At 37.0% G+C, this 24,401-nt stretch overlaps 1 long non-coding RNA gene across 1 annotated transcript in view; it reads left to right on the top strand.

Annotated features, from left to right (window-relative positions):
- Positions 1-1,079: 1,079 nt before the first annotated feature.
- Positions 1,080-24,401, top strand: part of LOC125328934 — a 170,686-nt gene continuing 147,364 nt past the window's right edge. Inside the window, exon 1 of the long non-coding RNA XR_007204962.1 lies at positions 1,080-1,127. This is a non-coding gene — a long non-coding RNA (uncharacterized LOC125328934). The remainder of the gene's footprint in view (positions 1,128-24,401) is intronic.

Genomic DNA, 24,401 nt, shown 5'->3' on the forward strand with positions numbered 1-24,401 from the left:
ACAGGTACAAATGGAAGAAACCCCTCTCCTGCCTCAGTTTCCCCACAAAGCATGCCTGGAGAGTCCTGTCTCCCTTCTGTCAGCCTCAAGATGTTCCAGAGAATCTGTTTGGACATTTAAAGACTCAGGAGGGTGGCTTGTTTTGTTTTGAAACTGTCCTTGTTATGTTTATCCAGTTGTTTTCAATGTTAAGTTTTAAATCTCTTTTTGTTAAAAATAAATGGGTGAAATGTCGGGGTCTCTCCCCCTGCCATGTAGCCCTGGGAGAGGGGCCCTGGGAGGGAGACACGGCATTTCCCTGGCCCCAGCTCAGCCTCGTTCCCCATTGGTTGTTTTGTGTTCCCCTGTGTGGGCAAGGACCCTCGGGTCCCGTGATTGAGCAGTTCCTCGGCAGATCCCAACCATGCGGCTGGAGAAATAAACATCTCTGAAACATCTACCAAGAATCTGTCCATAGATATTTCTTTTCCACGGGCCTCGTTGTTTGATACGCGTGTTGCAGTATCCTCGCTGTAACAGTTGTCCTCTTGTACTCTTAAACATCTGTTGTATTTCAGCTGACTGGTGTGTAAAGTACTCTGGCTACATATGTAGGAACAAGAGTCATCTGTGAACTAATAAGGACTAACTGGACAAAATCTGTTGGTTTTTTAGGGGAAATGGAACATATTAATCCCTGTCTTCCATGGCCTAAACCTTAGTCCCAGAATAACCTTTCAAGCTATTTTCATGATGAATTATGCTTTGGCATTCTCAAGACCAGTGTCATTGAAAATAATCTTCTCCCAAAGCTCATACTGTGCTGTTTGTGATTCTGATAGAACATTTATGTATTTACATAATAAATCTATTTGAAGTAATTTTTAAATTTGTCAAAAATCAGTACGATTAATTTTCATCCTCTGTTTGAAGTCTTAAAATTAAAACTGTGATTAACCTTTTATCACCTAAATATATTGACTGATAGTCATGCTTGCTAAAAATGGAATTTATGGTTTTGAATCTTGTCTAATTTGACAATCTTACACCAGTGTTTTAATTCCATTTCTTAGTGTTGCTTGTCATGTCTCTCCCTTTTAGGACTGCATTTGCTCTGTCTTCACAGATGTTAGAAACAGACAAGACCAGTAAGTATATTCAGACTTCTCTCACCTTATTTCATAGGATTTTGACAATGTGTTTGACTGTTTTCTTAGATCTCTGGGGAGACATCTGTGATTTGCCAAAAGTCTTGGTACGTTTGAGTTATCTGTGCCCTCGGGCAGAAAGAAAAAGGTTTTGGATTTAACTGTAAGTCTTCTTACAGTTAAAAGGAGATACTTTCAATGCTTTTAGTTAAGACAAGTTTTAAAAATGTTTAAATGGATGACTTCATGCTTCATTTTATGGCATTCCTGGAATACTGTTACAAATACAATAAATGTTCATTTAATCACGAATACTATGCTAGTTGTCATTCGTGAGAGAGTGCAATAAAGTCCTCACAAGTTCTAAATGGCCAATTTTATATAGAATACAATATCCTTGAGCTATAGCAGTGATGTTCACGTTAAACTCAAGGATTTAAGTTTTAAATTGAAGGGTCTTTCTCTTATTTCGCCATGCACATGACTTCCCGTAGAAGTTAATCTCTAAATGCACTGAGTATTCCTATTTTATAACATATTTTATAGGGAAGATAATTGCTCTTGTGCTGCTCTTTGGTCCAATTCTGTTAAGTTTATTCTAGAAATCTGTCATCTATAAAAGCTAACAAGAATATCCACATCTAAGTTTTGCTGTGGTGTTACTGCCTAAACATAAGAAGGGAAGCAGATATGATCCATAGTTTATGCATAAATGATCTTTATCATTTGAAATAAGATATTTATGTGTGTTCATCAAAATATGACTCCTCATCACAGTCTTCTAAGCTAAGCCTGTAATATACATGATTATGGCAATTTAAAACCAAAACATAGTATGGGAAAAGAACATGATAAATGCATATCATCTTGCTCTTTATGGCTCTAGTAAATGTCATACCTTAGGCTAGACTGAAAACGTTTTGAGTTTCACATGCAAAAATCTATTTTGAAATGAGTCAGTCAACAGGCTTTTCCTTACTCATTACCATTTAGCCTAAAGATCTTAGGAATCTGTTTTTGTTTCATTATCAATTTATTTCTGAGAAAATCATTGTCCTTATATAGTACTAAAATCATAATTTCCCTTCAGTTTGTAACTGGGACAAAAGTAAATTATCTACCAATTCTATGAAATTAGTTCTGTGCCTGGATCTTCCATTCTCCATGTGATGCTTTAACCTGGAAATTCTTATAACAGGTACTCCTCAAAGAATCTCATAGACGAGCAAAAAAAGATTGTTTATATTGAAATCAAGCAATCAGCTAGGTAGTTTAGTTGTCTTTATTTGAGAGCAGTAAATCTTTTTAGCAAGTGGAATAAACCAGTAAGAATAACTAGGAAGGCATTTAGGGAATTACACAAAGGGTGTGTGGTTTAGACCTTTTCTGGAACGCAGGCTGCAGTTTAGCTGTCGAGTCACTATCATTCTCCTCAAAGGTGAAATGATTTAGAGGCCTAGAGAAACTTAATTTTTCTTGATCACCATGTGCAACCTGGAATTTTAATGGCAGGCATAATTAATTCTTCTGATGTTAATCATCAGGGCTGGGCTCCACAATTATCAGCCTAGTGCAGCTGGGGCATGGTGCAGACATGAAAAATTAGGAAAATGAATCAGTAATAGGGTGGCAGATTTAATCTGCATCATGAAAACAAAGTTAAAAAGAGGGAGATCGAGAGAATTTCAGCTGAAGCTTTTGTGCCAATGAGCACTGACAGAACTGAAAAATGTTGCCGATGTCCAAAGTGATTGGTAATTACCAAGCCATTGAATTTTTTATTGTCAATTTATCATTGCGCCAGAGGTTAAATTTAACATCTTCTTCTAAAGCCATCACTCTAGGAGGAAGGCAAGCTTTGCATCACGTGGACCGGGAGTCAGTGAAAGGTTAATCAGGTATTCCTTTAGTTTGTGTGTGCTTCCAAATCAGTCTTTCTTTTTGTGTCCTTTATGCTGCATACATACCGTGGGGTATTTTCTAATTTATATCACCTGTACATTTCAGAAAAAATATTAGATTGCATTCCTCAGCACAGCATCATCTGCCTTGCTGTGTATTTATAATGTCGTATTTTCATACTTCCCCAGGCATATTTTACACACATTTCAATATGTATATGGAAGTGTTATATATACAAAGAACTGTATGATAAAGGCAGGCATTCCCCAAACAAGGAAAATTATAATCTTAGTGTCTGAAAGTACTGCAGGAAATAAAAAAATCCAATATAATTTGTTTTGCTATTTATTTATTTATTTAATTATTTAATTATCATCTGTGTTATTTGGTTTGCACTTGATTTTTGCTTTGTTCTGAAGCCATGTTGTTTGAGAATGATCCAGTTTAAGATCAGGGAATGTTTGGAATGCTAAAAACTGCTTTTGGGCTGAAGAACTGTGAGGGGAAGGCTGTTTGCACTTTGCATCTTGTATGATTCTGAGTACAGTTTTGGCACTTAGCAAGTAAGAAATATTCTCAATTCATAAAGGAAGCTCATATTTTTCCTTTGAATCTTCCCCCCTCAAGAATATTTAGTAAATGGTAGGGTCTTTTTTGATGCAAAAGCCATAACAGACTGAGAAAAAGACAGCACTGAAACATCCTTTTAGTAGAAATATGTGACAGAAATATACATTCATGTGTTGGGGACTAAATTGAGCCCTGAAGTAAGTGAAAATGTGTTCCATGAAATAGTGGGATTTCTTGCTTCTGTGTTTATAGGTTCAGCTCTGCCCTGAAAATTCCAGATACATATTCTTATACTCCTTTCTATGTAGCTGTCTTTAAATATAATGTTAAATACAACTTCTGTACCTAAATTCCTACCTAAATTCTGCTCAGTAATCTCACTTCTATTTTCTCTATTTTTTTTTTTTGCATTGAGTGTTTATTATAGATTCCAGACTGTGCTCTGATTAAAGGAATTGTATGCATTTTCTATAAATTAAAAATGGAAATGGCCTTTAGGGGAGACTCAGTAGAAGAATCAATGCATGCATTAATTACTGCAATTCATTACCCAAATAAACACAAGACTCAGCCTTTTGCTGGATACAAATTTAGGGACATACGATGTTTACAAGAGACAAAGGCTTGTGATCCTGCTCCTGTTAATCTACAGATCAAAGTATGTGAGCCCATTCCTAGTGGAGGCTCCTTTGGGGATACCATAGCTGGGATCAATCCCCCCATGCAGGCAGTGAATTATTGCTGCTGAATACAAAAGCTGCTCACGTGACATCACTATTCCCTAACAACAGGGATACTTGCTCCAGATAGTGCTTTAAAAGAGCATATTTTCTTGATACCTCAATTTTCTATAATTAAACTCAAATAATAAAGCAATAGCTGTACAATGACCACTGATTCACTTCATTAACAAAAATATTCCGCAGTTCATAGCAATACTCAGTAATTTGGAAGAAAAACATGAAAATATACTCTTTAGCTTCCCAGAGGCTTTCTAGGATATAAACAGAGGGTTAGAAGATATGTAACAATTAAAATTATACAGAAAAAAAATATTTATTGAAAAGCTTTCCTATTCTTCTGAATTAGTATCCTTTCTTTTCCTTAAGAAGAAACTAGAAGAACATTGGAATAATGCAATTTTTCTAACAGCATCTGGATGCATTTCTTCATCATATTTTATAGATGGAGAATAAATTACAGTATGAAAGCTTGTGTTCAACCCAGGACACAGAGCGTGATTTGAATTTCAGTGCATTTTGCCTGTCATCATGGGTGCAAGTTCACCCCCAGTCTCAACAGCTCACAGCAAAACACCAGCCTTTTCCTTCTTTTCTGTTGGAACACTCAGCTATTTTAATGGGATTCTGACCAAAACTGCAACTAATTAAGAATCAATTCAGGACCATTAGTAAGTGGGACTAAGGTAGCCAGTGTTGCATATTTCAAAAGAGTTCACTTTAATGAGCGGAGTTCTTGGACAGGGGAAGAAAAACCCCACAAGCAGATTAAAGATAGTGTAGGGACCTTCTCCAGTTAAACTAAACAACTAATGCTACACAGAAAGATGCTGAACTTGTAGTCCTCTCTAATTGATCTACATACTGTTCCTTAGGAAACTCAAAATAATAATGAATGCCGGTATTAGGTGTGCATTAGTCATTCAATAGCTATTTATAAACATTAGCAATTGGTACATTTCACAGGCTTTCTTCATTGGAGAAACATGTGTTATTTTTTTTTCAGACATATAAACCTTAGAACTGTCAAACCATTTTTTCTTCTTTGGGCTTTGTACTTCTGCGACATCTGTTTATCTGCACTGCATTGCCTGCAGATGGGATTTTTAAAATTTGTTAGAGGGGTTAGGTTGCCATATTTTTGACAGCTGTAGTTTTACTTCACCACATAGGAAAACTTTACTAAAAATGCAGTGCTCTGAGAGAATGATTTCATTGTCATTATTTCATTAGTTGTATCAATTTCCCCCCCTTATCTCTTGCTGTTGTGAGTTATGTTAATAAACTGATAGCATGTAAATGTAATAATTTTAGGAGAAATAGAAAAAGCAATATATGGCTGATTGATTTGAATTATTAGAGGAAATGCATGCAAAAATATTGATATAATCTGATATTAATGAATTAAAATCACCATACAGTAAATTGAAAGCACAAACCTGAATATATTATATGGTAAGTCCTAAACCTCACACTGACCTCAGCTCATGAAAAACTGCTTGGGCAAGGTTTCTGGTTTGAGACAAAATGAACAGAGAGACAAATCTGTGAGATACATCTGTATGTTTAAGAAAATGTATAAAGAGCTGTTTATATTCCCAGCACAGGAACATGAATGGAGACGTAGTGCAACACCTTTGTAGTTGATACATATTTTAAATATTTTGTAAAGTTAATAATTTACACAGGAATTTCTAGGAACCTTCATTATTTTAAAATAAATGTGGCCACAGAGCAAAGAATGTGATAGAACATCTTTCCAGTATGCTTGTTTGAAAGATGAGCGTCTTGGCTATTTAAATTTTTGTTTTCAATTTTATTTTTTAATTTGTGTTGATAAACAAACAGTGTGCACTCAGTGCAACATTCTCTTGCATTAAATATCAATAAGAACAATCAAAAAGAGGCAAATAAATTTTGGAGTATTTATCTTTATAGGAAGAGTGGGCCCTAGTCAGGAGCAGAAGGGTCTCCCTGTCACTGCTGTTCACCTTAATCCTTGCTCCGGATCCAGGTACTTAGAGACTGTGCACCTTGGAAGTCCTGGTTTTATAAACTATATCTTCATAACCAAGCACCTTTAGTTTCTGTCAGAAAGAAAACAGGATTTGTGTTTGTAATGACAGGTAACAGTGTGACCAACAGAGGAGAATAATTTGGGGAGAGAGGAAAAAGGCTGCTTTAAGGAGGCTAGAAATAGATTAGGACTTTCTGTTAAACATGCTTTTTTTAACAATTTTTTTATTTTGAATCTTACTTGGATATTGCATTATTAATAACCTCAGATATATGTTGACATTTAACAGGGAAAATGACTGACAGATCAACATCTGTGAACTCTTTCGTTTTTAATAAAAGAAGCGAACAAGTAATTTCAGCTCTTTCTCTTCTGTGGGTTGTGTGCTAAGATCTGAGAAGGATAAAAATACAGAGTCCTCCCACACTCTGGTCAAAGCTTTTGGCTTTTACAAAATAAATGGAATGGAACAAAGTGTCACTTGAATGTATAGAAGGATGTTTGGAATGGGGACAGGCCAGGAGAGACGTGGCAGTATTTCCATGCCAATGGAGGTCCACAGACCCAGGCATCAACCTGCAGTCAAGTAAGCCTCAGAACAACTCCCAGATACTATAAAAACTATTTCAGAGTACACGTGCAGCCACTCCACATCTCACAGGAAGAGAATTCTAGTGACCTGACCTGTGCCAAAAGACACAAGCAATATCCTCCTTTTTTTCTTCAGTTCTAAGAGTTGATCTGAATATTTTTCAGTTTATATTTTACCATCAGTTAGAAAAATAAAACCTATTTGTTCGAGCTGAAAGAGGTGGAGCACTTTTGTCACTTCCATAGTCTGGTCTTTATTTTTGCACATGTATAAGCTGTGAGGATCTCCTTATGCTCACTTATGGTCAGCCTGTTTAGCATAACAGTAGGACTGCAAAACTATCAGTACCGTCAAGTTCAAGCCTCCTTCCCAGTTTGTATGTGGTGTACTTTAGATTTTAGTTAAATATATATTCTTTATACAGCTTCAGTCTCTGATATCTTCCTGACTATTCAATTCCCTCTTTGAAAGCAATGAACCTCAAATCATGGTGTGTGGGAGGTGTGTTTGTGTTTGGGTTTAGGGTTTTTTTGGTTTTGTGTGGTTTTTTAGATGTAGGAAATTATCATATAGTAATATCTCACACTTCGTAAAAAGACTGATATGCTACTGAAGATCCTACATCAGGTAAGTAATGTGTCTTGTTGACCAATATTTCTGATACTATAGAAACGGAATAAATTTGAACTGCCATTATTTTTTATTTTTACTTCTTGGCACACATTTACTGTATGCTTTCCCATGCAGCTTGCCAGTAACTTTTTGCATGGTTGCCAGCAATATGGAGACTCTGAGAGTGTACAATTACCTTTGCCTTCCTTTCAGAAATTCATGAAACACATTTCACATCCTTGCAGGGAAGATCTTTCTATCTCTAATCAGGGTTTGGAGGAGGCAAAATAGAGTGGGAAGCACAGTTCTTTTCCTTCCTCTTCTCAGATATGTAGCATTCTTTTATTGGTTCTCCTCCAGGATGCATTCCCAGAGGAGAACTCCTCTGTCTCTGTTGCGGGAAAGGCGAATTGCTCCCTCAGGGATGAGGAAGCCAAGGGCGGTCAGAATAGAATCCAGGCAATGACTTCACTGACAGGACCAAGTCCTACAGTGTCTGAGCCAGGAAAGCACAGCAGGGAGTGACAGTAACAAGTCCTATTGATAGAACAGTGATGACTGAGACAAAAGCAAAGTAACAAGTCAAGCTGAAAGTCAGTCTGGGAAATTGAAGCAACAATTCAGGTGTAGGTCGAGGAAAAAGTACACACAGTGTACCTCAGGCAAGGAGTGGGTGGACCTGAACTTAAATGAGGCTCCTGAACCTGTGGAAAGGGGTCTTATGAGGGCCCTAGATAGGCAAGTAAGGTCTGTTAATGCACTGAAAGCTGAGGCAGAACTTTATAGTTTACAGTTCCATCTGCATTTGCTCTGCTTCATCCAACAATTGAAATATTTCTTCCTGTATCACCAAAATTTAACTTATAATGTGTCTCTGGACTTCCCTATTTGTCCTCTACTTCTCAGTTCTGCCTTTCTTCACTGGTCTAAGACTTTTAATGCAAAGTGACAGCAAGAACAGTAAAACCTTGTTATAATGTCACTTGAGGTTTGGATAGAAAACATTTATTTTAAAAATTCCATGACCTCGTAGCAATTTTGCTGTTGGCACTGTGCTGCATACCATGGCTACTTGGAACTTCATAGCCCCAGCAAAGATATTTCGAGTTCTCAAACCAATGAGTGGTTTCTCAAGAAAGACCAGAGCATTTCTTGTGTTTGCTGAAGGAATGATGTTTACAACACACTGCTGAACCCACCTGATACTCTCCAACAGAAGGCAGGGGTCCACGTGCACTCAAAGTTATTTTAATAAATCATAGTCATAGAGGGGGACGAAGAAGGGAGAATGGACAAGAAATAGGTATGTTAACATTCATTTGAAATTATTGTTGCTGATAAAGCGTCCTACTGGCTTTCCTGCTTTGTTGGATAGCAAAGCAAGGCCACAGAGCACTGAGGAGAAAGAGAAAAGCAGGGATATAAGAATCATGGACTTTATAGGCAAGGAACAGTATTATTAGGAATTGAACTGAACAATGGCAAGGACTGCATATTAGCCCATGTTTTGCTAATGCTGACTCTGGGTGTTCAAAACAAGGCTTTGCAGTCTTTCATACAGACACCTCTAATAAAGTGGTTTTTTTCAATGCAATATATAAGTAGGTTAACTTATGAGATAAACATACAACTTGACTTTAAAATACCCATGTCTTTAACTCTATAGTGCTATAGAAAAGAAGAATATTTGGATTGAAAAAAACCCAAACAAAAGACAACCTAAAATTTTGTCATCTCCTCCCCTGGCCCCAACTCAGCACTAGCTTCCTGAGGAAATACAGTCAAGGACAGCCCAACTTAATTCTATAACTTTTATTCCAGTGGCACAGCAAACCTGGCTTTTTGAAGTTACTGTCTTAGAAAAGAAAACTGCATCCTTTAGATTTTTTAAAATTAATACTAGTTAATTAACTAGTGTTGTACCATCTCAGTAACTGTCTTTTTCTCCACTTGGGAAAGTCCACCTTATTTACAGCTGTTGAAACAGCTCAGCTCCCGCCTCTACAAAAAATAATCAAGAAGTACATGAGGTACAATGGGCTAGGAGATATGATAATGTACATCCTAAGTGAGTTTCTCTAGTTCTCTTGGGAAAAAGTTTCCAAGGTTAGATGTACTTGAGTAAACTTCAGAGATGAGGATTAGTTGTACAATTGCAAAGCCTTTGGACTTCTGTCATGATTTGAGGGGTTTGGAAGTGTGGACAGTATGTACAAGACCAAACTATGAAGTTTTCCATTGGGAATCACCTGTCAATAATCCTTGCAAGCTACTAACTTCAGGTGGAATGGAATAGGACATATATAGGTGAAAGAGTAATGGCGGGTGCAGACCTGACCTTCCAAGAGGTAGGGAGTTAAGACAAACCATGCCACATAATGGTGTATCCAACTGATCAGTTCTAGTAGGGACATACGATGCCTGAGGGAAACTGGCATTTGAGTTAAGCTAAGGCATTATAATTAGTCACTCATTAGAAACTGTGACTATCTGTAAACCTTATCTGTACTGTGTTCATAACTTGTTCCTGGCACCAGCCACACAGAAGTAATTAATTCACCATTAGAAGCTTGTCTTGTCAAACTAATTTGCTAGGTTGGAATATGGCAAATATAAAGTATTTAAATGACAGTAATTTTGATCCCAACGCAAAAACTGTGTAAATGAAGGTCCTTTTATTTTGATCAGACTGTGTGGTCACTGTACCTATTCTGAGAAAATGAAGCTCTATGGGATGTGTGCAGAAATCTGTTTGTAAAAACCAGAAGGCACAACTAAGGACTGAAAACTGAATGCAGCAGCCATCTAAACTACACATGCCTTTTATTGCGAATGAGGTCTGTTTTTATGATTGATGGTTTATATTATGAAGGAGGTTTGTTAACCTCCTTCAGGTAAAACATTTGCTGCAGGCAGAAGTTCTGCAAAACTTTAGGACTGGCCTTAGAAAGGAATTTGATTTTTGAATAATTTCTTTCTTTCCTTCTTTCTTTGGGGGAACTAAAAAGGGTCCGAAGAGCACTAGTGTACAAAGCCAGGCAGAATATTATATCTTACCAGTGATACACAAGTGTTAGTCAAATGGAGAGATGACAGTGAAATAAGGAAACAATTAAACTTCAATAAAACAAAATAAGGAATAACATTCCAGTCAGATCTAATCACATTATGTATAGCATAACTTTCAATTGAAAGTCCATAAAACCCAACCACACCTCAGCCAGTTTGTCTGGCATCCGTCCTGTATAATAAGCCAGAGGTTCCTTGTGGCACAACTCCAAGTTAGTTTGAAACCATGTCTGCAGTGGGGATGGCACTGAGCCATGTTTCCAAAGAAGTAGAATAATTTTTCTGGTGGGAAAGGTCAGGCAGTACAGAGCCATGAGGGATGAGATTCCCTTTTTCGGCTTTTTCTTCCATTCTTAATCCTTCAAATATATATTTCTTTTAATAGTAAAATTCATTCAAAACCAGAAAACCTAACATTAAAGCAATGTTAAAGATTTATTTAAAATGACAGGTAGCAGGAAATCCAGAACCCAGGCAACTTGCAAAGAATTTTTAGGTTGCTGGTTACCTTTCCTCTTTTCTGTAAGTCTCCTCCCAATCAAGTTTTTTAAACTTTTACCTAACACTGAAAAAAAGAAGAAAATGTAATGGATTCTCATTCCCATGTTCTGTATTTGATATGTGCAAATATATGCATTAATATAGTAGTTAATCTGCATTTATCTTCTATTTTAAATAATAATCTTATTCATAATGCATAAATGGATTCCATATGCTATCAGACTAATAATTTCTAATTTTCTTTATGGAAGCACATATGGGAACTGTGTTCACCCAGGGTCAAATCCTGGCTCCATTGAAGTCAATGGCAAATTTCCCACTAATTTTGCAAGGGCCAAGATTTCACCCTTGATGTTCAGCCACCCTAATAATACAAAGAGCCAATGTTGTTCTCTCTTCTCATATGTCAGATAAGTTTGAACAAGAACTGAGTTATCACTGAATTAATGTAGTCCACCCCTCTTCATTTTCTATCTTGCATCAAATGCTTTGCTTGGGGTGAGTGGGATACAGATTTACAGTTATAGTAGCCACACAGTTGTCTGTAAATGTTACCTGTGCCAGCTCTTTCAGAGACTTTGCAGAGACAAGCAGAGCAGGTCACTGGGAAATGACATAGGAACAAGAATTCACTGGAGAGGAAGGGCAATAGGGAGCCCTTCCTGTGGTTGGAAGCATTTCTCAGGGATCTGGGTCTGTGGCATCTTTTGACAGTTTATTGGTTATGATTGCATCTGGTCTAACAGAAAATTATTTTTTGCCCCATTGCTCATTCTCTGTGGCCCTGCCTGGAATTTATCAGATGTGTAGAAAGTGGATTACAAGCAGTTGAATTCTTGCAATCTGAATTTTTTCCCCAGGGGCCATAACACGGTTCTCCATAATGCAACAGGAAATGCCCCCTTGTAGCTAAAATGGTGTCCACTGTGGGATGGAGGCGTGCCCAGTCATTTGTCATCAGTGCAAATGCTTGGATGCATGGCTAACATTGTGCAAACAGTCCATGCTGCTTGAGAGAAAATACCTCTTGTGGCTCATGTGGAGCAGAGATGGAATTCTTGTACTTTGGTTGCATTCGTGAGAACCAGAAGAAAGTTCAAATTCCTCTTAATTTCTGTGTTGGATTTACAGCATTACAACATTCCATCTGACACCTAGATAAGGGCTGCACATTGAGAGGAACTTCTCAATGAAAACTGACTGGATCTCTCTATTTTATCTTGAGTTAGATGAAACTTTATATCATCTATTCCAGAAGTGGGTAGCTGATTTCCAAGACTGACCTAGATTCAAATTCAAGCATCTCTAAAATTCACACAAGTTAAGCTTCTGAAATCTTTTTGCTTATTAAATGTTTTAAATATGCATAGTAAACCCTCCATGTTCTTGCCAGAACCAGGCTGGACATCAGTAGGAATTTTTTTACTGAAAGGGCTGTCAGACCCTGGAATGGGCTCCCAGGGAGGTGGTGGAGTCACCATCCCTGGAAGTGTTCAAGAAATGACTGGACATGGCACTTAGTGCTGTAGTTGACAAGGTGGTGTTTGGTCAAAGGTTTGACTCAGTGATTTTAGTGGTCTTTTCCAACCTTAATTTTTATCATTCTATGAAGTAACTGGCTCACAGAACAAATGGAAATATTTTACTTAGCATATACACATTTTAAAATGTTCACCAATTAAAAATAACCATCAGTTTGAAATGAAAAAACAAAAATTTCCAGTTAGAAAAAGTAAAGACATTTTTGAGTTTCTGGTCTTTTTGTTCCCTTTTTTGGCCATAAATATTAGTCTGGCTCAACTAAGATTATTGAAGCGTTGTGGTTAAATTGTAGTTTTGACAAATCAATTTATTATTTGAATTTATGAAAACATGTTGCTCAGCCTAATTAGTTGTTAAGATCCATTGTTTTGGAGTGTTTCACTAGAAAAAAATTGCTCATTAAGCAAATCAGCCAAGTTCTTGCCTGGTGCAAGTATCAGCATCATCTACCAGTGTTCCTGGCAAGATCTCTGGGGTCACCACCACCGCATCACTTTCTGCTGAAGCAGACATGTTCCATGTGTAACGACTATGAGATTAGGCATCATGTAATATGTGAGAAGCTGGAATAAAGAGCTGGAAAAATTATAAATTATATTAATGACTTGAATTTTAGCTAATTTATCTCTGCAAGGTATTATTCCATTTTATTTTGTCTGCATTTTTATTTTCAGCTCTAGGACATGACAAGTTGTGAATTATGTTTCAACAAAACTGGGTGTGAATTAAATACTCCATAATTCATATAGTGGAGTGTCTTATCACAATTATAAAATTTTATTAGAAAATGTTTTTTAATATTTATATTGTTAATTAAATGATGATGAGTCTCATAAATTCTGAACAATGAATTAGGTTGTATTAGGCACTATTCAGATTTCATCTGTTAGCCAATCAAGGTACACAGACTTCTCTATTATTTAATATGCTGTATAATAATGTTGGGCTATGAGGTTTTTCTTTAGAATGTGGAATTTCTTATTCAAATGGATTTATCAGAAAATTTTCATTACTAATTTCTAAACATAAAGGTCCGTATGGAAATACTGTTTCCTTTTACAGATGTTAATTCACTGAATATAGCAAAGAGCTTTTAATTCTTCATTTGAAATGCAAGTAAACCTCAGGTCATGTGAACCTTGGGCAATTAAGCAGTGTTGGTTTTGAGGGCAGCAGCAGTCTCTCCTAACTCTCCCAAAGCACTTTAATATTTTGTATTTTTGTTCTTGCTGTGTGTTCCTCCCCTCATTGTGAAAGTCTCATTCCAGGTTTGTTTGTGAAAGCACTTAAAACATGTGCTTGAAGTCGAACATATGCTTCAATGTGTCCTAAATTAAACTGAGGTCTGCACTACTCTCAGGTATATAGAAATTGAAGATGAGGTGCATAGTGGAAATTGCAATTCAAGATAGATGTGGATTACATGGCATTACTAGGATAGAGATATCACAGATCCCAGTTCTGACCATACCCCTGGAATCAGAACCATGGAAGAATGCAGCAGCAGGAGTTAGATAAAAAAGGTGACTTGTTCAGTAAAAAAGTGATCATCTTTGCTTATAAAATATTGTTTGATATAAACAATAAGAAATAATTTGAATGCATTCTGTTTCTTTGTAAACATTTTTTTAGATTCTCACATATTTTTCTTACTGGTTTCTTTTGAGAATTTCCATTTGAATTTGATTGTACAATGGATGAATTTAATGCCCATAGAAGCTAAATTACTTTGAGTTAGGTAAAGTGAAGACCTGCAGAGATACACCAATAATTCACCTCCTCCCCAGCCTTTGACATCCTTTTGATTACAGATGGCATAAGGGTTTAATCCCAGGCAGAGATTCGCCATGCAAGGATTCAGGGCTGAGTTGTTTAAAGCAGGGATAATGTGTGGCAGCATTCTTCCCCCTCAGGTGTTGCTGTCGCAAGAGTGCAGCCACAGTTGCCTACTGCTGCTTTATTAATAATGGAACACTCACAGAAATTCCATGCAAAATTGATTTTTGAACAGTATGTAAGAATCTAATATGAAGTCTTAAAATGTCATTGAAAAATTTGTTTGTAATTTACTTTGTTGCTAAGATCTTACTGCCCCACTATAAACAATTGTACTGTATTTCTCTCCATTAAACAACAATTTTTTGCCTTTTTGTTCAGCCTTCTTGCTGTGACATGCCACTGTGAGCTGATAGATAGATATTTAAAACCATACGTGGGCTCTGTTTCTTTTGTTGCTTATTCAAATAACAAGTGGATACATCATTTTCATCACAGTGCAGGTGAATGGTGTTAATGGTTCATTATCTAACACAATGTTCACTGATGAATTGCAAATGTGCTGTTTGAAGAAGAGTGAACATGATTCTGTGGCTGCAAAAATGGTTCTTTTTTTAAGTTCTGAAAAAAAAGACTGTCAAGTACAGAGCAAAGATTCCTGGGGTTGAGGGCCAGGACAAGGGAGTGGGAGAGCTTCATTTTTATTGTTTTGGTTCCAGAGCTTTCTTTGGGACTTGAAGTATTTTGCCTGATTTAACCTTCCATTCACCGACCAAAACTTTGTCGATATAATTGCAAGTGTATCTTTACATGCAACTCTTAATGTTGCCACTGATTAATAATAAGCATGTACAAATAAACTCTAGAAACTTTTAGCAGTTTTAAGAGGATGAAGATATTTTTCTGACTCATTTCTTTATCTCAAAAATTGATCTGAAAATATGTCCATAGTTTGCAGAGATTCCACAAGTATTCTGCAAGTGTGTGGCGTTGTTATTTTCAATGTGGACAATTGAAGCTTTTAGATGACGGAATCCCAAGAGAATGGCCTCATTGCTTAGTACAGTGCTTCTGCTTCTAAAGCACCGAGAAAGAGCATTGCTTGAGGTTGTTTGTAGAGCTGTTCACTCCTCACAGCTGGGCTGTGGCTTTTGATTTCATTGTGTCTAACAAACCTGTCAGGATTATTAAAATTCCAGAACCACTCCACATTAAAAGATCAAAAACATGGTTCTGTCAATTAAATCTACAGGTTTTGTAGGCATATCAAAGAAGTTTTGACAACCCTGTCAAACATTTGTTGCTATTTGTATGACTTGGGAGTTGGAGATCCAGTTGAAGAGTTGCATGAATGGAGTTATTTTCTGAAGTGTTTCCAACAGAAGGAAACTTTACTAGTATTATCCAGGTTAAAAGGTACAATGCACTGGACTGGATCTCAGGAGACGTGACTTCCATTTGAATGTCTCCCACAGTATTTTTTGCCCTGGGAAAGTCACTCTCCTATGCCCACTTCTTACCTGTATATTTGGGATAGTAATTATTTGCCTTAGTTGCCTGACTAGACGGTGAGCCTTAGAATTCCAAGCTGTATGTAGAAAGTAGTCAGTAGAATCCTTATTTTAGGAGACAATTTTAACATCTCCTGTAAAAATATGTAACGAAAGTGCAAAGCTCTTGCGGAAATGATGGATCCTTTTCTGTGTCTCGTGAACAGTCTCATAAGAAACATATGGAAGATACAAGGAGAAAATATGGTGATACTAGGGAGTTCCACTACAAAACCTTGAAAACACAACACAGAGTTGAGATTTACTGGGGGTTTTTTACCTTTCTTCCCTGTCCATGAAACCAGTAGCTTTTTTGAGGAAAGGAGTACTAAAAAGTGCTTAGAAGGGAGGACTATATGAATCTGCCTTGTGTGCATACTGTTTGTGGCAAGAACAGGAACAAAAGTCTGAACCTTGGCAGGAGAAATGTGGGCTATGGCTTGCCTTATGCATATCTTGGCTTCCTGCACTAAATGAAATCATTTGGTAAAATTAAGCAGACCTATTTTGTTTCCTACAATATTTGATGAGCAAGAAAAACTCTAATGTTTGGCTAATCTTTCAAAAATTATATTGTGCTTTCACTGTTTAGGGAAATTTTTAAGTTAGCATTAGCATGAAAAACTACAGATGTTATCTCTTTATCCTTTGTCTGAGATCAGATTTATCTGAGTAACCAACATTAAAAATGTGTAAATTTGTGGCAAACACAATGAATCTTGAATATATTAAAGAAACAAACAGATGAACCATCTGGAAACAAGACGTAGATCTAAAATAACTATGCCAGTGGCACAATCCAAGCATAATCCCTGGAATAATTTATACAGAGCAACAGTATCAAGAGCCAGAACCTATTCTTTTAGAAGCCTGAGTTTAATAATGACTGCACATTATCATTCCACTTGCTGGGTAAATATTGACAAAGAAGTGACACATGCTGTAGAAATGTATCTATATACTGCATTCCCTCTAGGGAAACTTCTGCATTCTGAATTTTCCCTACTATTTTTTTTCCATTTGTACTTTCCATGCCTCTCTCATCTAAAATGATTGTAGTAGGTGTAGCTCTGCAACTACAGGAATCAGCTTGTTAGCTTTGAAATTATTTTTGATAACTCATGCATACACATTATAGTGCATAATATGTAAAACAGGACAACTTGGTAAGTGGAGAAAATTTGGACATCACCATTAAGTAGACCTTAATTTTGCCATATACCGTTAAGGATTCAGATGTAATTCAGCAGCTTTTCTCCTTCTGCTATCACCTGAAAAATATCACAAGCTCATGTAATCCCAGTGCAAAGTACTCATGATGGAAATCAGTAGATTTTTCTATTATATGGTTAATTTAAGTGTATCAGCAGGGTTTGTTTTCCTGTAGCATTGGAATGTTTTGGCAGCCTGCAATTTCATTGGAAATGATCATGGAACAACACAAATTAGATCTTGTATTCTTTACACCTTTACATTGCTGGCAAAGGTGAGACACCTCAACAAACAATGCATCTTGAGGAATGTTTGCAGGGTATTTTAATGGTGAATATATTGCAAACCTGGATAGAAACTAGGTTGCAGTATATCTTAAGTGACTGATTTAAACCCATACCTAATGTATCTTGTAGGTTAGCATTAATTTGACTTGCTGAGTGGATGGAATTTATGGGTATAATGCATTGCACTAGGCAAATAAAAACATCCTCCTTCAGTAATAAAGGTGAAGGCAGGCTCCACACTGGCAAGCCAAGCACTGTCTTCAAAGTTTTAGCTGTGTGATATCCATCTTACTTCTGTGGCACAGAGATGCAACATATTGCAAGTGACCCATCAGGAAATACCCTTCTGCAATACTACTTCAAGCTTAGATTTTTAACTTTTTTTTTTAAGTCTCCACTCAGCATTTCTCTCTTCAATTCCCATTTCCCCAATCTTTTTCTCCTTTCCACTATTTTATTGTCCTTAGTATCTTAGCTTTCTACTCCCTCAGGTATTTCAAATTACCTTACTTTTGAAGGTTTGATCACCTTCCTCCTCACTTTTGTTCTTGTCTGATTGGTTCTATAACACATAACAACAAGCAACATTAAAATATTTGTGCTGGTACTTACTAGTACATCATGCAAACACAATCACAGCAAGTATAGACTTTATTCTGGAGAACTTACAGCTTTAATTAAACTTGCAATTTTAATTAGGTTTCCAGAACACACCTTGGAAATTAACATGGAGAAAAGGAAGAGTTTTTCCACATTAGCAGGTAGCGGGGTTAGAAATAGAACCTATCTATATCTTTGACTTATTACAGTACTTTGTCATTCTACTGGTACTTCTTTTGCTTCTACTCTTTCCATAAAGAAATCAGCCTTACTTTTCCTTTCAGGAAAAGATGATGTTTTTATTGTGAAATCTCTTCTGCAAAGGCAAGGGCTTGACTTACTGAAATGAGGCTCCATTGCACTCAAAGCTGAGCCTCTAATAAAGACCTGGTTGGGACTGTACTCAAATTATGATGTGTTTGTCCAAAATGTAACCTATTTTGTAGCTTCATCCTTCCTCTTCAATAGGAGTTTGAGAACAGTGAAATAATCAGAATAAAGTAGTTGTTTCAGTCTGTGCATCTGGATTGGATGATGGTTTAAACAGGTAGATGAGATTTCCCTCCATTTGTGGGGAAGCTGTATGCATGTATTTAAAGATTAAAGATGTATTGAGTATTTTTATTCCACTCACTCCCCTCCGCTTTATTTTTCACTTTCAGGATTCCTTTTTAGAGGCTGGCAAGTGTTTGCTCTTTCTAAAATCTGTGGAAATTATGATCTCTCTGTGTGCCTTTGCCTGTGAGGTCAGCCAAAGGATTTTGTCATTGCTAAGATACATATTTTTTTAAGCTCTAAATATCTGACATCTAACAAATTCAAAAAACTTTTATCTTGCAGGAATGACCCAGAGTTTTATGAATCAAAACAGGGTCTTCCCTCATTAATAATGGGAAACCCTTGGGGTTTTGGCATCTGAGTTTTGTTTGTTTGGCATTCTGACCCTGAGCACTCTTAAGCCTAAACAGTTACATCTACTCAAGTGAACTAAATGAACATACTCAAGCAACTGAAGTTCCACAAATGCTTAAGAGCTTGCTGGCTGACTTTTCGGAAGATACGCTCTAGTTCAGCCACAAATTACTTGGCTAGACACTGGAATTGCTGGGTGAAATTCTATGGTCTGTGTTTTGCAGCACTTCAGACTAGATGATCACATTGTCCCTTCTGACCTTGAAATACGTGATTGGGTGTTAACCTATGTTAGCAAAGCCAGGGCAAGGAACATAGGAATTGGGGCATTAGCGTATGAAAGCTTGTTCGGGTTTGAATTTCAGTTTTTGCAAATACCCTAATCAAAAGAAACAAGTCTGGAAACCCTAGAAAACTACTTAACAGTACTTAATCACTTGCTCAGTTCAGTGTTAAGGAAAAAAAAATATTGGTTAAAGAGGGGGACTTTCCTAACTGCTTTGCTGAGTTTTGTTCCAAGTCTTCATTATGTCCTTTAGGGGCTCCTGATGTTTCTGAACCTGCACAGTCTTAGCTGAACATTTACTTCTGAGAGGTTTATTGAACACAACGCACTATGTTTGAAATCAAACATGAGGAATACTGCTGGGATTTTCCATCTTTAATTTATTGCTGTTTCTAGTTATAGATGGAGAAATGGAGCTTTTTTTGTTCCATTAAAACCATTCATAATAATGTTACTTCAAATGAGAGGGGTTTTTCTCATGAAAAGGCTAATTCTGGAGTGCTTACTGGCCATGCTTCAACAAGATTCCCTCCTTTTTCCTGAGATGCAATGTCAAAATGTGTTTCTTAATTTTGATTTTTGATACATGAGCATTTTAAAGCACAATGCTTCAAAATAAATGACTGGTACAATAGTTTCTTTTGCTCCCTTTTTTTGTGGTAAGCATTTAATTGCAAGAGAACTAACATCTGTTGAGTTTCCAGTAGAAATTGGGGGTATAACTGTGTATCAAGTCTGATATTGACAACTATAGGTGTAAGATCCCATTTCATATTCCTCGATAGTTGTGTGTGTAAGCTCCTTGTTATGCTGCTTATTTGTTTTCTGTAAGCTGAAGTTTAGAGATGTGTTTCAAATGCAACTTCTGCTTCTATTGCCTGTTCTGATTTATTAGTTTTGAGGATGTTGACTTTCTGATACCTCATCAAGCAAAGGTATAAGAGGGTCATTCTTGCATCCTTATTTTTTTCTCAGGCTTTTAACTGTGTTCCTCTGAACTACTCAGGAGTTAGAAAAACAGCACTGGTGTTGCACAGACTGAAGATGTAAAGTCCATCTCTCTTAGCAGTGGTTTGAAATGCAGAGTAAAAAGTCGTCTTTCTTGTAAAACACGAGAGAACTGACTGCTCTTCTTGCATGATTGTTCAGGTGGAAAATGTATCCTTCCTCTGTATCCTTCCAACTGTAGCTGTTGGGAGTTGTTAGGATTTCTCTCTAATATTAATTTGGAATTAATTTTCAATTTCAGTATATAACTATTTCTTTCTAGTTAGTGAACAGGACTGAATACTGAAAATAGAGAAATGCTGGCATGTGTTTAACAGTTTAATTCACCCAGAAGTGGTAGCTCTTGGAGCATCTCTGTTGCTAGTTGCTGTTGCTGATATTGGTGGCTACTGTGTGATGTCAGCCCACAATGAAATTCAGAAACAGTCTAAAAGGCAGTCTGTATAAAGCAGTTGTGACAGCTTATATCTTCCAGCTGAAGGATTGGCTCACTTAAAGGCTGGGCTTGATGCAGCTTGTATTTCTGCAACACGAAAGACTTAGTGCTTTTTCAAATTTTACAATTTTTGTCAAGTAGGTTTTGATGAAAAGAAAGTACTGCTGATTGTACAGTGATATACAGAAAGATAAAATGATGAGGTGTTATATTTTTACCTGCAGACTGTGGTGAGAAATAATAGATAGGTGAGTTCATGGTCTTCATGTTGTTTCACTGTAGCTCATCCCAATACAGGAATACTATGTCTTAGGCTACCAGGGAGCTCTCTAAATCAAGATGATGTAGTCAAGAACATAAACAACGTACTTATTGATCAGAACCACATAGAACTGCTTTAAAAGTCTGTCCCTGTATGCACTGAAGTCAATCTATTCCTTGATAATTTCAAGGTCTGATTCAACATACCACAAAAGACTGTGCCTAAATGGAGCAATAATCTAACATCTCAGCCTAAATATAGTTGTTAGCTCCAGTAGGAAACAGCTGGCATTAACCCTAAAATAGTATTAGAATTTGTGACATTTGTTTTCTTGATTTTTTTACCCTATCTCATTTCTCTATTTAAAGTATGAAGCCATAATTTTAGCCACTTTAACACCAAGTAGTGAATGGTACAACTCGTACACTTCAAATATGCTGTACAAAATGGTGTATAAAGTGTAACCCCATTGAAGTCCACAAAAATGGTGATGTCAACTGTGCTGGGATGGTGCTTCTGCATAGTCCACTTTGTTTGCTCACTGTACTTGAACACTGTGCTAGTGTTTAGTTGCCATAGCCCATTCATTAAAAAAAAAAAAAATTTCCGAACTGTAGGAGAGCTACCTGTTTTACAAATAAGTACAAAGTTTTCATTTGCACCAGTTTTTTTAGAAAACTTTCTTTGCACTCTGCTTTCTGCAATATGTTTAGTAGCAAGCCATTTTTGCATTTTATTAACCACATGTTTCCAAGACACTTCCATTAAAGCAGGAACGTGAATGACTTCTGCAGCTGCAACAGAAAGTTCCCATTATCCTTGATCAATATGAGATTTGAAACACTTATGACTTCTTTTTCTTCTCTTTGATAAGCAAAGAGAGGATTCCTTAAAAGCTTTTAGGTTGTTACAATTAGTCCTCCAATGACAAGGTAGCTTCATGTGTTCCCTGCCTTTCAGTTTGCTGGTTCCAGTACAACATCTGCCTTCTCTGGATTGTGTATCAGCCAACCAGTGTCATCCAGGCCTCAATCTTGGCTAGACATTGGGATAGACAGGAAACAACACGGCCTGAACCTAATGAATAAAAGATGGGAGAGCTGCCGGAGTATCCTGGTGACATCACAGATTGATCTTTTTGACCCTCTTTGGGGAGACAATGACAAAGAAGTTAAATGAGAATAGTGACAAACTGAGAATCTTACTATCCTCAGAAATGATTGTTCATTTTCTCTTCATTCCCTCTAGCTTTTTCATTTAAGTCTTGGTAAGCTTGGAAGTTTCTCCCTCTCTTTTTTGGAGGCAAGTACAGGAATTTTCTCAATTCCTGATGAATTTGTCTGCTTAACATCCCTGATAGTTAAATCCTATTTTCCCACTGATGCACTCAAAGAATAATGTAATTAACTACATTATCTCTGTGTAGGAGTTACATAAATCTACTTTGGAGAGGAAGACTCAATGAGGGGATAATTTCCTCCTTTGATATGTCTGACTCCTATTGATTTGAATGAAAAAGTATGTGCATTTGAAGCACAATTTACATAGACGAGGGCCTGAACTAAAATTTCTGGGTTGACCTACTAAATTAGGTGGAAGAGCAGGAGACAAACTTTGCTCCCCATAAATACCTCATTTTGCAAACAGCTGGGAAGTACAGGGCAGTATTTTTTGAAGTGCATCATGTTAAGAGGCTAATTCTGTGACTACCCATGAATTGATACAGTTAGACAAATCATGTACAGTAAACTGTTTATTGTTGTAAACAACACAAAGAGTTTTCTTTCATTTCCCTATTTCAAGCATAAAAGAAAATTAATGTAGGAGCAAAAGGAGCGATAAATCATAGGCTGCTGTGTGTGATGCTTTTAAAATTAAGGAGCAAGCAATCTCTTCAGCCTGCAACCCTTCACAATCAATGAAGAAGAAACAGTCTTAGAGTAACATCATTCTCTTGACATTCTCAGCATTATTACTCATCACATATTCTTAATTAGTCCTGAGATTGGCCATTTTTGCCATTCAATGCACAAAAGACTGCCACGCTGTATCTGTCTTCATAAAGGAAAGCAGGTGATGCGAAAACTTTCCTTATCCCCTCTGAAATGTGAGAGCGCCCAGATGCAGGGATTGTGTGAGAGAAGTGTAAACACCTCTTAGGGCCATTTCTGGAACACACACATTTTACCCAGGCTTTTCAATTTCACTGCTGACAGAACTGGGAGAGGAGCCCATCATCCCCCTGTGCAGAACAGTGCATGCCTTCCTGCTCTCCGCTGGGAATGGCCCTGTGCTGTTCGCCTGCTCTCCTGCAAGAATCACCTTATCTGCTGGGCCAATGAGACCATTAATGGAAACCCTGTACTATGCCATCAGAGCTCCACTTCTTGATCAATAGTTATTTACTTCTGAGAGGTCAGAGTGTGGCTAATATAGCCAAATAATTTTATTGATAGATAACATAACAATGAAAAATAAAGTTTAAAATAGAAGATGAATGAATTCAGCACTTTCTTTGGGGATGAATATTATTATTTGAAGATTTTAATAGCTGGTGGAGTGATGAAAGGGCAGACAACAAAAGCTTTGAATAATTGTTCTAGGACTATAATCAGACTTCCATTATTGACCTCTGCTAATATTCTACTGTAACTGTCTGCTAAATTGGTTCCTTGGGGCTTGAAATATACAGTGATGTTATGAGTTCCTATTGTAAATTGCCACACAGAAAAGTAGCAAGTCTCTGAAATAGTGCTGGCCCTAGTTTGATCAATACTCAATTCTAAGCAGTGCAAGAGGCAACTGTTGCCATAGAAACATTGATGTCACCGAGGTTGAACAGAGGCTCTTACAACAAATCATTTCCTTTGAGCAGTTGTAATTGACTATATGTACAGTTTGCTGTCACCTGAGACTATTTACATCAAGCCAGTAACAGAGCTGCATTAGTTATTCTGGGAGTAAGAGGGTTAGCTCTTCTTTTTGTGACCTTACAAATACCTAGGAGGATATTGCCATGGCAACCAGAGATATAACAGGATGAACATTAAGGTAGCTACATAATGCAGTGCCATTCTTTTGGAATATGAGGGGTAGTTTTAATAAACTTTATCTAACCATTGCATAATATAAACCTTATATTAGATAAGTCTCTGTCACAACTTTTGACTTCTAGGAATGTTACATTTGGCACAGGTAAAACCAAGAATCTTTGAAACTGACTAGTGAACTTTAATGCTGCCTGTTTTGTACTGAGATGTTACAGAAACACAGGTTTAGAGGACTAGGCCATGAGTTCAGGATGGACAGCATTTTTCTGCTTTCAGGTGTAATGGTGCATGTTGATCTGCAGGTAGAGCTTGTTTCAGAATTTGTCTGAATTAGTAAGGTCCATTTTCTC

The sequence above is a fragment of the Corvus hawaiiensis genome, chromosome 7 (genome assembly GCF_020740725.1).
Source record: "Corvus hawaiiensis isolate bCorHaw1 chromosome 7, bCorHaw1.pri.cur, whole genome shotgun sequence".
NCBI lineage: Eukaryota > Metazoa > Chordata > Aves > Passeriformes > Corvidae > Corvus > Corvus hawaiiensis.